General features: G+C 43.4%; 1 protein-coding gene and 1 long non-coding RNA gene across 4 annotated transcripts in view; one reads left to right on the top strand and one right to left on the bottom strand.

Moving 5' to 3' along the window:
- The window catches only part of ache (acetylcholinesterase (Yt blood group)), a 67,374-nt gene that overhangs the window by 32,107 nt on the left and 17,369 nt on the right, over window positions 1-17,898 (bottom strand). For 2 of the 3 annotated variants that reach the window (XM_043683427.2, XM_043683432.2), the window contains exon 2: window positions 7,471-7,552. The gene's annotated coding sequence lies outside the window, so the exon portion shown is untranslated. Of the gene's footprint in view, window positions 1-7,470; window positions 7,553-13,932; window positions 14,013-17,898 lie in introns of those variants that run through there. The other variant, XM_043683429.2, reaches the window with a different exon arrangement.
- Window positions 1-17,898, top strand: part of LOC122544297 (uncharacterized) — a 38,172-nt gene that overhangs the window by 2,994 nt on the left and 17,280 nt on the right. The window lies entirely within an intron of this gene.

The following is a 17,898-nucleotide window of genomic DNA, read 5'->3' on the forward strand; positions in this document are numbered from 1 at the left end:
AAAGAGAGGGATCATATGAACATAAGCCTCTTAGAAAATAAACCAGGGCAGACTGTTTTAGGGACTTGGGGATAGTGAGAAGTACAGATGCTGGAGAGTCCGAGTGGATAAAGAGTGGAACCGGAAAAAGCACAGCGGGTGAAGCAGTGGCAGAGGAACGGGCAGTTGACGTTTCAGGTCGGAACCTGTTGAAAAGTTCCAATCTGAAACTTTAGCTCTCCTCCTCTGATGCTGCTTGACAAGACTGTTTTAGGGAACAAGGAAGTGGCAGAGGATTTAAACAGATATTTAGCATTAGTCTAATGGTGAAAGATACCTAAACATCTCATTAATATTAAAGAATACTGGGGAGGAATTAAGTACCACTACCGTCATTAGCAAGTTAGTATTAAACAAACTAATGGGGCGAAAAGCAGATTAGTCCCTGATGGCTTGCATCCGAGAATCCTAAAAGAGGTAGCTACAGAGATAATGAATGCATTGATTATAATTCTCCAAAAGTCCTTGGATTCTGGAGAAGATCCAGAAGATTGGAAGACTGCCAACATGACACCCCTATTCAAAACATTTGCCTAATATGTATTGTTAGGAAAGCATTGGAATCAATTATTAAGGAATTAATAGCAGAACATTTGGAAAATCACAATAATCAGCTTGGCTTCATGAAAGGGAAATCATGCCTGATTAATTTATTAAAGCTTTTTGAGGAAATCTTAACCAAAGTGGATAGAATGGAAGCAGTTGATATATTGTATTTGGACTTTCAGAAGGCATTCAACAAGATACTTCACAAATAGGTTAAGTCATAATGTGAGAGACCATGGTGTTGGAGGTGATATATTCATATGGATAGAAAATTGACTGATGGATAGGAAACAGCGAATGGGGATGAGGAGTTCCTTTTCGGGCTGGTGACCTGTTACCAGTGCGGTTCCACAGGGATCACTGCTGGGACCACAGCTGTATATGATATATTGTCATGATTTGGAGGAAGAAAGGGAATCTGCCAAATTTGCAGGTAACAAAAACAGATGGGAAGGCAGATTGTGAGAGAGATACAAGCACGTTATGGGGAGATATATTTTAGATTAGGTAAGTGGGCAAGAAGTTGGTAAATGTAGTATAATGTGGAAATGTGAAATTGTTCATTTTGATAGCGTGAACTAAAGACTGGAATATTATTTAAATAGAGAAAAACTGCAGAAAGGTGCAACACAAAAGGACTTGGAGGTAATTGTGCACAAAGCTCGTACACAGATGCAGGTCACTATAATCTTTTGGAGTTCCCGGAATACAGGAGTTGTATCTCAGTATTGGGAATTTCCTTATGTCTTTAAGAAGGTTGACTGAGGGAAACCAGGGAATTACAGACCTGTCCAACCTAACCTCTGTGTTGGGGAAATTGTTGGAGCTTTTCATCTAGAATAGGGTCACTGGTGACTTCGAAAAAGTTTCGTTAAACAGGTACGGTCAGCATAGATTCATGAAGGGTAGGTCATGTCTGACAAACCTCAGAGATTATTGAAGGGATGACAAAGGTGGTGGACAGGGGTATGTTGATGGATGTCGAAAGTGCGGTGCTGGAATAGTACAGCTGGTCAGGCAGCATCCGAGGAGCAGGAGAATTGACATTTCACCAGGTATGATGAAGCTCTTCACCATTCTTGACTCTGATCTCCAGCATCTGCAGTCCTCACTTTCTCCCGTATATTGATGGATGTTGTTTATGTGGACTTCATAAAGTCTCACAGAAGAGACTGTTAGCTAAAGTGGAAGCCCCAAAAAATTGAGGGCAAATTACTGACATGGGATAGAAAATTGGTTGAGTGGCAGGAAACAGAGAGTTGGAATAATGGGTAAGTACTCAAATTGCCAGGACATGAGGAGTGCTGTCAATCATTCACAATATTCATAAATTACTTTGATAATATTATTAAAAATCAAATATCCAAATTTTCTGATGACCTAAAATTGGGCAGTAATTGTAGACAGTGTTGATGGCGGCATAAAATTACAACAGGATATACACAGATTCGGTGAATTTGCAAAGTTGTGGCAGATGGATTTTAATAGAAGCAAATGTGAGGTTATCCATTTTGGACTGGAAAAGAATGGATTGGGGCATTAATTTGGAAGGCAGAAAGTTAAATGCAGTGGATGTTCAATAAGATTTGTGAGTTCAGTTGACTAGCTCTTTAAAATGCCATGAACAAGGATAGAAAATAGTCAAGAAGGCTAATGGCATGCTGGCTTCCATACCATTCCCCCAGACCTCCCCCTCACTGAGGACGAACAATCAGTCCTCAGCAAAGGACTCACCTTCATCCCGCTTTGCCCACGCATCAATGAATTTAATACACGCTGTGACGTCGAACACTTCTTCCGCCGCCTCCGCCTCTGAGCTTACTTTTACAATCAGTACTCCCGCCCACCTTCCGAGGACCCCTTTGTCCACCTCCAACACACTCCATCCACCTCGACACCCCGCGCTGGCCTATTACCCGCCTTCGACCTCTTCATTTCCAACTGCCACCAAGACATTAACGGCCTCAACCTCCCTCCCCCACTCCAACCTCTCCCCCTCACAACGCGCAGCCCTCCAATTCCTCTGCTCCAATCCCAACCTCACCATCAAACCAGCGGATAAAGGGGGTGCGATGGTAGACTGGCGCACTGACCTCTACACCGCTGAAGCCAGATGCCAACTCAAAGACACCTCCTCCTACCACCGCCTCGACCATGACCCCACCCCCATCACCAAACCATCATCTCCCAGACCATACAGAACCTCATCACCTCAGGAGATCTCCCACCCAGAGCTTCCAACCTCATAGTCCGGGAACCCCACACTGCCCGGTTCTACCTCCTTCCCAAGATCCACAAGCCTGACCATCCTGGCTGACCTATTGTTTCAGCATGCTCCTGCCCCACCGAACTCATCTCTACCTACCTCGACACTGTCCTATCCCCCCTAGTCCAGGAACTCCCCACATATGTTTGAGACACCACCCACATCCTCCACTTCCTCCAAGACTTCCGTTTCCCTGGCCTCCAACACCTCATCTTCACCATGGATAGCCAATACCAATCAACCACACCGCCCTGTGGCCCAACATTTCAACTCCCCCTCCCACGCTGCCGAGGACATGGAGGTCCTGGGCCTCCTTCACCGCCGCTCCCTCACCACCAGACGCCTGGAGAAAGAACACCTCATCTTCTGCCTCGGAACACTTCAACCCCGGGGCATCAATGTGGACTTCACCAGTTTCCTCATTCCCCCTTCCCCTACCTCACCCCAGTTCCAAACTTTCAGCTCAGCACTGTCCCCATGACTTGTCTTACCTGCCTATCTTCTTTTCCACTTATCCACTCCACCCTCCTCCCTGACCTATCACCTCCATCCCCTCCCCCACTCACCTATTGTACTCTATGCTACTTTCTCCCCAACCCCACCCTCCTCTCATTTATCTCTCCACTCTGCAGGCACTCTGCCTCTATTCCTGATGAAGGGCTTTTGCCCGAAAAGTTGATTTTCCTGCTCCTCGGATGCTGCCTGAACTGCTGTGCTTTTCCAGCACCACTCTAATCTCGAATCTGGTTTCCAGCATTTGCAGTCCTTGTTTTTACCTCCATATCTAAAGGGCTGGATTTATGAATGCAGATATTATGCTGCAGTTATACAACACACTAGTTAGACCCCACTTAAAGTACAATGAGCAGATCTTGGCACAACACCATAAGAAGGATACTTTGGCCGAGAGGGAGTTCAACGCAGGTTTGCAAGGATGTTACCTGGACTTCAGTGGTTACATTATGAGGAGGGATTAGGCAAATTAGGCCTTTATTCTCTAGAATTAAGAAGGTTAATTGGTGATCTAATTGAGGTGTTCAGGATATTAGCAGGGAAAGACAGGGTGGATAAAGATAAACTATTGCCACTGGTTGAAGATTCTAGAAATGGGGGCATAGTCTAAGAATTAAAGCCAGGCCATTCAGGAGAGATGTTAGAAAGTACTTCTACACACAAGGAGCACACAGGAGGTTTGGAACCCTCTTCCTCAAATGGTGGTCAATGCTCACTCAGTTGTTAAATTCCGACTTAGACAATTTTTTTTATTAAGCAAGGATTATGGCCCCAAGCCAGGCACATGGTGTTAGGCCACAGATCAGCCTTGATCTGACGGAATGGCAGAGTTGGCGCAAGGGGCTGCATGGTTTCCTCCTGTTCCTATACTCCTAGTCAGGAAGGCTAATAGTGTTGGCATTGGAGAGTAAGAGTAGGGGAGCAACTGTACAATGTGCTGATGAAACTACATCTGGAGCACCGCGAGCAGTTTTGCTCCCCTTATTTAAGGAAAAATATCATTTCATTGGAGGCAGTTCATAGAAGGCTCACGAGGGTGACCATTTGCATGGGGTAGAGTCTTATGAACAAAGGCTAAACAGGTTGGGACTCAATTTACTGGAAATTCCAAGAATGAGAGATGATCTCATTGAAATATATCAGATTCATAAGCGCTTGACAAGGTCAATGCTGACAGGATGTTTCCCCTCATGGGAGGGTCTTGGACAAGAGGACACTGTCTCAGAATAAATGGGCACCAATTTCAGCCTGAGATGAGGAGGAATTTCTTCTCTGAAAGAGTTGGAACTCCTTGCCAGAGAGAGCTGTGGTGGCAGAGTCTTTGTGTATATTTAAGGCTGAGATAGAGAGATTCTTGATCAATGGAGGAAATAAGGGTTATGAGGAAAATGCAGGAAAGTGGGTGTGAGGCATGTCAGATCAGCCATGAGCCTATTGAAAGGCAGAGCAGGCTTGATGGGCCAAACCAAGTGCTCTGTTGCTATTTTAATGATCTGATGGCCTTTTGATAGGAGATTTGAATATTCAGAAGGAATTTCTTAAGGGTTGGCATGAAGAAGTTGTTTCCATTTGTGTGAATACAACAACTAAGGCACTATAAATATCAGGTAGTCATTAGGGTTTGAGATATAAGGAGAGGCTGGATAAACCATGACTTACAAAGAACATTCCAGCACTGGAAGAGGCCCTTTGGCCCTCCAAGCCCATGCCGATCCAGATCCTCTATCTAAACCTGCCACCTATTTTCTAAGGATCTGTATCCCTCTGCTCCCTGCCCATTCATGTATCTGTCTAGATACATCTTAAATGACGCTATCGTTCCCGCCCCTACCACCTCCACTGGCAACGCATTCCAGGCCCCCACCAGCCTCTGCCTGAAGAACTTTGCATATATATTTCCCCCTAAACCTTTCCCCTCTCACTTTGAACTCGTGACCCCTAGTAATTGACTCCTCCACTCTGGGAAAAAGTTTCTTCTATCCAACCTCTCATGATTTTGTAGGCCTCAATCAGGTCCCCCCTCAGCTTCCTTGATTCCAATGAAAATAATCCTAAGCTACTCAACCTCTCCTATAGCTAGCACCCTCCATACCAGGCAACATCCTGGTGAACCTCCTCTGCACCCTCTCTAAAACATCCACATCCTTTTGGTAATGTGGCGACCAGAACTGTCTGCAGTATACCTTTTTTCACTGGAGAATAGGAGGCCTTATGGAAGTTTATAAAATCATGAGGGGCATAGATAAAGCCTTAGGGTTGGGGAGTTTAAACCTAGGGGGTATAATTTTATGGTGAGAGGAGAATGATTTAAAGGGAATCTGAGGGGCAGCTTTTTCACACAGAGGGTGGTTCATATGTGGAGTAAACTGCCAGAGGAAGTCGTTGATGCAGATGCAGTTAAAACATTTAAAAGACATTTGGACGGGTACATGAATAGGAAAGGTTTGGAAGGATAGGGCCAAATGCAAGCAAATGGACTAGTTTAGCTTGCGAAACTTGGTTGTTATGGACAAGTTGAACCAAAGGGCCTGTTTCTGTGCTGTATGATTCTATGACTCAATGATTTGGAGATGCTGGTGTTGGATTGGGGTGTACAAAGTTAAAAATCACATACCACCAGGTTATAGTCCAACAGGTTTATTTGGAAGCACTAGCTTTCGGAGCGACGCTGTGAAAACTAGTGCTTCCAATTAAACCTGTTGGACTATAACCTGATGTTGTGTGATTTTTAACTTATGACTCAATGAGTAATATATCCCTTAGAGAATTCAGGAGAAATGTCTTTACTCAGACAGTTATGAGAATGTGGAACTTGTTCTCACAGGCAGTGACGAATATTGATGCATTTAAAGGTGAAGTTGGACATGCATGCGAGGGTAAAAGAATGAGAAAGATCTGCTGATCAGGTGAAATGAACAGGAGGGGTGGAAGGAGGATTGTGTGCTGCAGAAACACCAGCACAGAGCAAGTGGGCAACATGGCCTCATTCCGAGATGCAAATGACTTTCTGAGCAGACTTTCAAGGGTGGGCCCATTTGGCCCCTCAAACCTCTTCCAGATCACAGGAAACTCCACTCACCTGTCTGTCATTCCATATCTTCTTGATGCCCCCACCTGACAAAGTGGTGACAAGTCCCACTAGGCCACCATCAATAGACACATAGCAACAGTGGGGCGGGGCAGGGTGTGGAGGGGGTGAACCAAGTCTGAAGTGCAGCAACGTGACGTGTTGGTTGCTGTTTACTGAACCTTGCACAAGGACCTCTGTGACACACCCAGTAAACTGCACATGGTGATTCCAATCTGATCAAAGATCTAGTCAAGGACATTCTTGACTGCTCCACTTAACTGAAAATGTTGGTGCTTATTGTGTTTCTTTTGTCCCCACACCCGAATTCATGAGACAAGGTAAGACGCAGAAACAGAAACTGAAATTACTCGAGAAATTCAGCAAGTCTGGTACATAGATTTTGACTACCTGAAAGATTAACACAACTTTCTCTCCATAGACACAGTCAGACTTGCTGTGTGTCTCCAGCATTTTCTGCTTCTGTTCTTTAACATCTCCAGCCGTACTTTGTTTTATTTTAAGATAACATTCAGTTGACTGACAGAAAAGTTTGCAAAACTCAGTTTTTTTCTAGCTGGTTATATGTTAAGTATGAATTCAATTTAAGTGATATCAGAAACACAGAACTCTGGAGAAACTCAGCAGATCAGGTCGCATCTGTGACAGAATTTGTTTTGAATCCAACTCTTCTTCAGAACTGCATTCTTTTTTAATACCGTTGACAAAGGGGAAAGAGAAATCTCTTGGTTTTATTCTCATTGTTTTTGTTCCACTTTATATCTGCTTGGGGACCAATAATTTTATTTTTAAAGTAAGTTAGCAGCCGAGAGAGTTGCAAGGTTGCAGGATAGCTCAGTTTTTAAGTTCTGCAAGAGCTGAACTCGTGGTGTTCTGAATTGCTGATAATGAAAACCGGCAGGTTTTCCAACAGCATTGGCAGCCTCATTGCTGATGAGCCTCACTAGCTATCATTGGTTGAGTTGGGCACTTGGCATTCTACAGAACGGCCACACCCTGAAACTGTCAGTGAAGTTACCTGAAAGTGTGTTGGCAGTAGATTTGATGACAACTTCCAATAGGGTTTCGAACATATACTTGAAAAGGAAGAATTTGCAGAGCTGTGAAAAGAACAGTGAAGTTAGATTTAATGGATAGGTCATTCAACTGGCATGAACAGGAAGGATCAAACATTGGGCAATAAGATTTCATATAAATTCACACAGACATGTATTTTTTATCCAATACACATATCTATTTCATGTATATAGAACATAGGACATGACAGCGCAGGACAGGCCCTTCGGCCCTCGATGTTGCGCCGACCTGTGGAACCAATCTGAAGCTCATCTATCCTAAACTATTCCATTCCCATCCATATATTTATCCAATGACCATTTAAATGCCCTCAAACTTGGTGAGTCTTCTACTATTGCAGGTAATGCGTTTCATTCCCCACTACTCTCTGAGTTAACTGTATATTGATATTACCCTATTTTTACATATATAACATTATTTATAGGTTCAAATGTTAAACTAGAAGTAATTTATCTTTGACAATCATGCTTAATTGATTTAATTGAGTTTTTAAAACAAATAAGTGCGTATGCAGGAGATCTGAAATAAAAACAAATTGCTTGTGAAATGTTTTGGTTCGGTAACTTGAAATGTTACCTCTGCTCCCTTCCCACAGATGCTGCCGGATCTGCTGAGTTTCACCGGCAATTTCTGTTTTTGATTGGGTTTTTGGATGAGTAACAAAGAGAGTTGATCATGGTAGTGCCATTAATGTGATCTGCACGGATTCAGAAAAGATGTTTGATAAAGTGCCAGATCACAGACACGTTCGCAAATTAGCAGCTCCTTGGAATAAAAGGGACAATGACAGCATGACTGAGCAACAGGAAGTACAGTAGCGGGGATTGGGTATTTGTCAGACTGCAGGGTTGTACACACAACAATTTCCCAGGCATTGCCAATAGGACCACTGCCTTCCTTGATTAATGCTCCTGACTTGCACAGAGGGTGGGCTTTCAACATTTGCCTATGACACAAAACCTTGCGAACTCTGAAGAGAAGTGATAGATTTCAAGAAGGCACAGGATGATGGGTTTGGAAGACAGATGGCAGATTAAATTTAATTCTGAGAAGTGTAAAGTGATGCATTTTGATAACAAGTACGAAGAAGGGCATTTTAAAATAAAGAATCCAATTGTAAAGGTTGCGCAGATAGACCTAAGCATAAACCATTGAAGCAGACAGCTTAGGTTGAGAAAGTGGATAATTAGGCAGTTAACTCTTTCTGTCTCCACGGAACTGCCAGACCCACTGAATTTCTCCAGCGCTTTGTTTTAAGAGTGATCTACTCAGTTGTCTGAAACCATGACGGAGAAAGTTCCGAACCACCTTCTCAGAGTAATTAAGGATGAGCGATAAATCCAAGGAAAGAGATGAATGGCTGTCTGGTAGTGAGTAATGTAAAGCATTGTTCTGTGACATCATGGTGAAATAACTGACCTGTCAGTAACCATCCTTCAGTTTAAAATGCCAGTTTCCAACAGCATCCGCAGCACGGCTAGTGGAAATAGCTCTGGATAAATGTATCTTCGGAAAAGCTGACGTGAATCATTCCCAGGACTTGTTAAGTTGGCATGCATGAATACTATGTGATACCAGAAATGGAGAGCCAGTTGTTCAGCTCAGAATGGAATAGAAGTGCATGTGACATCTTAGGAAGGTGTAATTAAATAGTCACAATATATAAAGATTCAATGTCAACTTTTAAAAAAAAGGGTGGTGGGAGGTTAATATATTTAACTGTAATAAGTCAGCCCACAGCACGTGGACTGCAGCGATTCAAGATGGCAGCTAACCACCACCTTCTCAAGAGGCAAACAGGGATGGTCTATTAATGCTGGCCAGCCAGCAACACCCAAATCCCACAAATGAATAAAGAAAAGTGAGGGAATCTGTATATGTGCAACAATGTGAACAAAATAATGTACGTTGACAACAACGTCAATAGGACTTCTGTAACATGCCAGTGGTTTACCATCTGGTCCCTCCAATTCGAGGCTACTGAGCTGAATTACTCACCCAAAGGATCAAACCTTTTCCCACTGTATAGAATCCCAATGGATCAAACCTCCTCCCAATCACTCTCAAACGGATACCCTGGTACAATATTTATTCCTCAGATAGTATCACTAACAACAGATTATTTGATTGTCTATGGGAGTTTGCTACACAGATACTGGCTCTTACAACAGGAGACTGATGACTCTTCAAATTCACTTCATTCCTTGGCATATCTTAAATGCTGTAAAACCACTATCGGAATTATTTCTCATTTATGTTCTTCTCTGAAGAACTACTTTTTTTTTTACCATATTTTGTGTTAATTCTTCTTTGAATTCTACATTGACGTTTCTACCAGAGTTTACCAAATAAATTAATCTGTAATTACCATTCTGCTAATAGTGGTGGTGCTGTTGTCCCACAGTATTGCCTCTGTCTGCAACTCATTGGAGAGAGAGAGAGAGAGAGAGAGAGAGATACTCCACACAATTTATAGTGAATGCCACCAAAAGATGTACAAGGAATGAAGGAAAATGATGTCATGGCCAGACAATGATACTGCCATGTACTGGAAGCTAGTTTAATGGCTTTTTTGGCAGCTGGAGGTGTGGGATATCAAGTGCAGTTACCAAATTCCCCTGGGCACAATTTCCATGGCTCACAGGTAGTACAGTGTCCAGGTGCTCCAACTCACCACTCATTGGCGCCAGCCTCCTTACCCTGAGCTGGTGACACCAGTATACGCATGCGCGGAGGCTTCCTGCGGGTTCTCGTTGCCAGCCAATGTCACGTCCCGCAAGTGGAGAGGGCACTCAGGACTAGTTATCATAGAGCAACCCTCCCACCACACAAGCTTTCAGTTCTGTGATGTATGTCGAGTCTCCTCAAACTCAGTCCAAACACAACCCAACTCCTGAGTGAAGTGCGAACCTAGTAGATCGCACAATGCGAGATTAAATCAAACAAGCTCAGTCTGGTTTGCAGTTCTACATATCAGGAAAGGCTGAACAGGCTGACATTCTTTTCTGCAATAAAGTGAAGGCTGAGGGTTAAAGGATAGAAGACGTTAATATTCAGAAGGGGTTTTCACAGGGTTGGCGTAAAGACGTTGTTTCCATTTGTGTGAATACAGTAGCTATGACACTACAAATATCAGGCACTAATAAATCCCTTGGGGGATTCAGGAGAAACATATTTACTCAGAACGTGGAACTTGCTCCCACAGGGAGTCACTGAGGTGCCTCATGTTGACGCATTTAATGGGGAAGATGGATAAGCACATGAGGGCAAAAGGGTGAGAAGGACATGCTGATGGGGTGAGGTCAAAGGTGGGGGGAGGTGGAGGGGATGGAAGGAGCAGAAACACCAGCACAGAGCAGAGGCATGATTTCAAGCTGCCAATATCTTTCTGAGCAGATTGTCATTTGGCCCCTTCAGACTTCTTCCAGATTTGTCATCTTTCTTTCATTCGGAATTTTCTTACTGCCTTCACCCAACAGAAATGGCTGAACCAGTTCAAATATGCGGAAAGACCTGGGCAAGGACATACCAATCCGCTCCAGTGAGCTTAAAATGTCAGTGCTTATTGATTTTTTTTTACAACTGAATGAATAACTGCAGAAAATCCCACGTGAGATCTTTCTGGCTGGTTATATATTAAGTATGGATTCAATTTAAATGGTTTTGAAACAAATACGGAGAACGCTGCAGGAAGTCAGCAGGTCAGGCACCATTTGTGGAGACAGAAACAGAGTTAATGTTTCGAGTCTGCAATACTCTTCTTCAGAGTAATTAATGTCTTTCTCTCCACAGATGCAGCCAGACCTGCTGACTTCATGCAATGTGTTTTGTATTTGTTTCAGACTTTTAGTAGCTGCCTTTCTTTAAGAGTTATCATTTTTATTTTCAAATTCCCTTATTCCTCCAGCCCACCTTGCCCACCATCCTACTCCTGGAGATTTCAGAACTCTCCACCCAATCTCTGTGTTCTGAAAGGGCTAGTCATTGTCCTTAAACACATCAGCAATGCTGTTGAAGGACATATCACAGCTCAAATTTACCTCCGAAAAGCATCAGCAGAAGAGGGTGCTGGAATGTAGGGAGGAAGAGGAAAAGACTTGCATCACAATTTCAGGATGTCCCAAAACACTTTACAGTCAATGAAATACTTCTTATTGTTGAAACAGGAAATTTAGCAGCTAGTTTGTGCATAGCTCCCACAAACAGCAATGAGATAACGATCAGGTTATCTTGTTTTTTTTGGTGATGTTGACATAAGAGTCATGCTGGTAGATCCCTGGATTAATATCTCATTTAAAAAATACAACACTGAAACACTCCACTATTGCACTAGGTGAGTCAACCTGGATTATGTGGTGAAGTCTCTGGAGTAAGACTTGAACCCACATGTCTGAATTGGGTAAGAGAGAGTGCTACCTGCTAAATCATAGTTGATAGAGGAAGTTTTCTTACATTTAGACTTATTTGTCGTGGAGATAGATGCTTGACGAGATTTTTCTTTTTATTGAGGTGTTGCAGAGTTGCCGTTTTGGGGATTGGTTCAGTTGGTCATGGTTGGTGTCATAATCTCAGTGGATTCTCCTGAGCTACAGAGCATTTAGGCTGGTTGGCTGTTGGATTTGCAGATGCTACTAGGCATGTTAGAGAGCCCTAGGGTATGGAATGGAAATAAGTAAGGCAGAGACTAGGTCCCTGAACAAGGAGCTTGTGTGGGCCAGAATATTGGCTGAGGGTCAAAATTATGCTTGTGTTTTGGCATCTTCTCCCAGTGATCATGAATAGTCTTACTTGGGTGGGAATGCTGTTTAAATATCTGTAAAGAATGGGGTCCAAGTGACAAAACCTCCCAATCAGGAAAGTTGTCATGTGCATTGGTCAAATGGGTAAATCTGATTGTTGAGCAAGGTGGATCTGAGGTGATTGATAACTAAGAGAGAAGGGGGCAACTAATCCTGAGGAGGATCAAGCACTGAACTAAGATCTCTGTAATACTGAAAAAAATGCTGCGGAGTTTACTCATGCAGCAGAGCCCTTAATGACTCTTCGCTCCCTATAATTTATTCATTTACATTTGCTGACAAGTATCATGTTTGAAAGCTGTCAATGTTCACCTTAAACTCACACAAGAACAGCAGTTTGGTTAGGGTCAGCAACACTGTTGATCCTCAGGGCATCAATGTGGACTTCAACAGCTTCCTCATTTCCCCTTCCCCCACCTCATCCTAGTTTCAAGCTTCCAGCCCGCACTGTCCCCTTGACCTGTCCGGACTTGTCCGACCTGCCTAGCTCCTTTTCCACCTGTCCACTCCACCCTCTCCTCCCTGACCTATCACCTTCATCTCCTCCCCCACTCACCTATTGTACTCCATGCTACTTTCTCCCCAACCCCACCCTCCCCTAGCTTATCTCTCCACGCTTCAGGCTCTCTGCCTTTATTCCTGATGAAGGGCTTTTGCCCGAAACGTCAATTTTGCTGCTCGTCGGATGCTGCCTGAACTGCTGTGCTCTTCCAGCACCACTGATCCTGAACTCTGTTGGTCACCTACCTGCCACCCACTGCTCCCATTCTTGCAATTGGCTAGCTGGCCTGCCCAGCTTAGGAGGCCTGACATCCCTCCTGCACTAAGTGAACCTTGTTACCAACTGGATGTTTACAGCTCCCTCTCCTATACACTAATTGTCATTATGCAACTGGTAATGAAAAGCCTTCAACGAAGAGAAAATCAACACATTTGTACAATCTGAATGGCATTTTCCCTTCCTAGGTCAGGCTCACAGCTACTTCTGTGATGGACACTTGCAATAGTCACTTGATGGTTGTCCTACTCCTACTTAGGATCTTACAGTACAGGGGAGGCCATTTGATCCACTGTGCCTGTGCTGGCTCGTTAAAAGCCAGTTGTACCAGCAAACAAACATGAGTCAGCACCTTTACAGGGGACATGAATTCTGTGGAACAATAAATAATGAATCTGACAAAGCCCATGCCACCCCATTTCATCTGTACATTATAGATCATTAACTGGGATTATCAGCACATCTAAATTGTTCATTCTCACAATAAATTTTTCAGAATTGAATGTGATGACAATGGCCTTCAGTTCTACAGCCTCATGAACAAAATTCCCAGCCACTTCAAAGCAGCAACAACAGACATGTTAGGCAAACGGCTAAACATTTGAACAGGTCAGTTTGAAGGGAGTTGTAAAGTGAAATAGAGAAAGGATAGAGAAGTTTAAGGAGTAAATTTTAGAGTCTAGTTGAAGGGATAGCTGCCAGTAGTGACGGAGGGGGATTGGATTAAAGTTCAGAATTGGAGGAGAAATCTCCAGAACAGGGCTGGGGTACGATAGACCACACAGCTACTTTGTGTAAGCTTCCACAAGTTTATGAATGGACTCACCAGTGGACAAAAATTATTTTAAATAAGGGAGACTTGGAAAATGAAACCCAAAACAGAAAAATCTGTACACACTCAGCAGGTTGGTCTGTCCTGTGAAGAGAAAAACAACGAAGTTAGTGTTCGGGACAATGTCTCTCGCTTTCCCAGAAACCTGACGCTTAAGTGCTGAACACAAACCAATTTACAGCAAACTTAGTACTTTCAAAGTTGCAATGGGACAGTGCACTTCCACATGTCATGCCCTATCAAACAACAAGACTTTAGAGATGTTTATTAAGGAGTAAGTATTAATCAGGACAAAGGAGAGAAAACCTCTGTTCCTCTTGAGTAATGCCATTTTGTGTCCCTCTGAGATGGCAGATTAGTTTTACAGCTAATTTTTAAGATAACGTCTCTGACTGTGCGGCATTTCTTTGGATTTGGGTACGTATGTGAATGGGAAAGGTTTGGAGGGATATGGGCAAAAGTGAGGACAGAGTTTAGATCAGAGTGGTGCTGGAAAAGCACAGCAGGTCAGGCAGCAACCGAGGAGCAGGAAAATCGACATTTCGGGCAAAAGCCCTTCATCAGGAATATGGGCCAAGCACAGGAAGGTGAGACTAGTTTAGTTTGGGAACATGGTCAGTGTGGACTGGTTGGACCGAAGGGTTTGTGTCCATGCTGTATGACTCTATGATTCTATAAGTTTCTGGAGTGCAGTTTGAATGCACAAACCACTGCCTCAGAGCATGGGAGTGCAACCCACTGAGCAAAAATCCACACACTTTGTGCCTGTGTGGAATGGATGAGGCATGACTGTGATTCCACCCACAGTATGATAGCCTGCTGACAGACATCCAGCCCAATTCATCCTTCCAAGAGAGTTTTGGGAAGAAAACTGTCAGAACTGTGCACTGTCCATTTGTAAATGGATCCTGGGCTATTGGACTGAAGCAGCTGAGGATGACTGCTTTCATTTGAAATCTGCACAGGGTCTGTTTCTGGTGATGGTCACTGATTAATGCTCTTGAGAAGAAATGCAAAGGGATCACCCTTCACCACCACAGAGGGATTTAGGTTAATGGGATTAATATATTATCTGAGATTATCTAAATAAATGCAGGCCACTGATCAAAAAGGGGAACTTCCTACATCTGTGCCACATAGTAACACGTAACTATCATCAGTAATGAAGGTCAATGTCTGACCATATCCATCAGTTTTCAAACGTGGTGATAGGTGACTTTCAGTTGAGACATTAAATCAAGGCATTCTTTAAAGACTGTTTTCTCCAGCCAATTGCAGGAGGAATTCCTCCAATGCCCTGGACCAATTTTATCACTCGACTAATATTACAACACAAAAAATATAGGTGGCTGTGGGCTATTTCTCTCATCCGCTGTTTGTGTGACCTTGCTGCGTGCTAAATAATTGCCATGTTTGTCTACATAATTGTTATTGTTAGACCTGAAACATTCTGCAATGTCCCTTAGGCGTGGAAGGCTTTGTGCCTTGTGGTCTGACAAGTTCAAAATAACTTTTAAATTCAAAACGCTGCAGCTGCATTAAATGTACTTCTCAGAACATACTATTGTTTGGTACCTTGATTGAAGTGACTGGTTAGGTATTCTGGGTCCATATACACGGACTTACTGTTTATAAATAAACCATACAAGTACTAAATCTTCTTTTTAGTCAGATGATCTGCCCGGAGGGATGAGGTTTGGGGACACAGCAGAATCCCATTTGAGGGGTGTCATTGTTTATTGAAACAGGGAGATTTTCTGTTTCCTGTTTGAAAACAGAACAGGTGAAATTGGCTTTCACATGCAGTTTGGTTTGCTGTTTCTCAGCTTGTGCAACCACTGTCCAAGTCAAGCTTATAGACAGAAAAGGACAGCACCCACCCCACCTCAGAAACTCACAAGGCAGGAGGGACATGAAAGTGATTATTGTGTTCGCAGGCAAACACAAGAACTTGTGAAAGGGGAATGGAGACAACATCTGGGACTCATTCCGAAACAACACTTGCATAATTACATTCCAAACATAGAGATGGCAGACTGATTGATAACACTGTCGTTCATTACTACAATAGAATGCCCTGCTACTTTACTCAGTTTGCCTCTGTTGACTCTTTCTTCCTTATTTTGCATGCTCAATATTCTTTCTTTACCTATTTAAATGAAAGGACATTGGAGTAAATGCAAGTTTTTTTTAAAAAAAGGTTTATAACTGCCTGTCCAGCTAGTGAGTTATTTTGCCTTGGAGGATTGAACTTCGGATTGCACGGTGGATCAGTGGTTAGCACTGCTGCCTCACAGCGCCAGGGACCCAGGTTCAATCCCAACCTCAGAAGACTGTCCGCGCGGAGTTTGCACATTCTCCCCGTGTCTGCGTAGGTTTCCTCCGGGTGCTCCGGTTTCCTCCCACAGTCCAAACATGTGCAGGTCAGGTTAATCAGCCACGCTAAATTGCTCGTAGTGTTAGGTACATTAGTTGGAGGGAAATGGGTCTGGGTGGGTTACTCTTCAGAGGGTTGGTGTGGACTTGTTGGGCCGAAGGGCCTGTTTCCACACTGTAGGGAATCTAATCTACTTAAGTTGACCCACCCTTGCACCTCATGTCAGACTCTCAGAAAGTTTCAGAATTTTGGAATTTCCCTACAAAATCTTAAAATCTACAAGTGTCTGGAGTCAAGCCTGTTGGATAAGGGGGTAATTATAATCAAAAGGTAGGAGAGTGAAGTTGAGACACAGACCGGTCACCATCTAATTGAATGACAGAACAGGCTCCTGGGACTGAATGGCCTCCATCTTTGTCTCAAAGCCGAAGGTCGGAAATTAGCTGGCTGCCAGTAGGGGGCATTTGTGAGCAGATAAAAACAGGTATATGCGCAGGATCACACAGCAATAAGCTGAGGAAGAACAAGGGTGAAGTCCCTGATGTCACTGCTGACAATTATCCAATAGCAATAAGAAACAGATTAGCTGCTTGTTGTTATTTCTTTTGTGAGAACTTGCTGTACAGACACTAGCTGCTGTATTTTCTACACTGCACTTCAGAAACAGCTCTAAAGTGTTATGGAGGTTACTCTTCTTATTTTGCCCCTGAACTTTCATTAAAAATGCCACTGAATAGGAGCTGTAAGATGTAAGACAGACAAGGGCCATTCAGCCCATCAAGCTGGCTCAGCCAGTCAATGAGATCATGGTTTACCTGATAATTCTTAAAAGACAGGGCATTGGTGCATCATTCCTACCTCACTTACCGTTGGTAAATTTACCTAAAGTTACGAAGAAGAGCTTGAAATCAGTGTTGCCTGCGACACTGATCCCTTTTTTCCTCATTCTTCTGCATTTTTTCAGAGGCATTCACAATAAACATTGGCCTTGCTGGAAATGTTCACATCCCATGAAAGAATCATTAATAAAGAGCTCAATCTTAAGTTGCAATTCACCACTGCAGGACGGCAAACTAATGGTCTACACACTCTTTCACCATAAGTAGCAGCAACTGGTTCTGGGAATAAGACTGACTGTGGGACAAGATAAAGAAAATCTTCAACAGCTGCCAGCAGCCCCCTCCCCCTCCTCATCCACTCACTATCTTAGAAACATACAGCATGGAGCAAGATATTCAGTCCGTCGGATATGTATCTGCCCCCTTGGAATGAGCTATCCAATTAGTTTCACCACACCCCATAGACCTGTCCCTTATTCACTCAATTCCCTTTTGAAAGTGCCTTTTAAATTTGCTTCCACTGCCCTTTCAGATCACAACTACGCCCCGCCTGAAAGAAAGTTTCTTTGCGCCTCTGTTTCTCTCCTCAGTAATCTTAAATGGGTTCCTGTAGTTATTGGGCAAAAGTGAGGACTGGAGATGCTGGAGATTAGAGTAAAGTGTGTGGTTCTGGAAAAGCACAGCAGGTCAGGCAGCATCCGAGGAGCAGGAGAATTGACGTTTCAGACATACATCGGTCAGGAT

The sequence above is a fragment of the Chiloscyllium plagiosum genome, unplaced genomic scaffold, assembly GCF_037043375.1.
Source record: "Chiloscyllium plagiosum isolate Xiang-an unplaced genomic scaffold, Cpla_swu_hap1 HiC_scaffold_44, whole genome shotgun sequence".
In the NCBI taxonomy this organism is placed as follows: Eukaryota; Metazoa; Chordata; class Chondrichthyes; order Orectolobiformes; family Hemiscylliidae; genus Chiloscyllium; species Chiloscyllium plagiosum.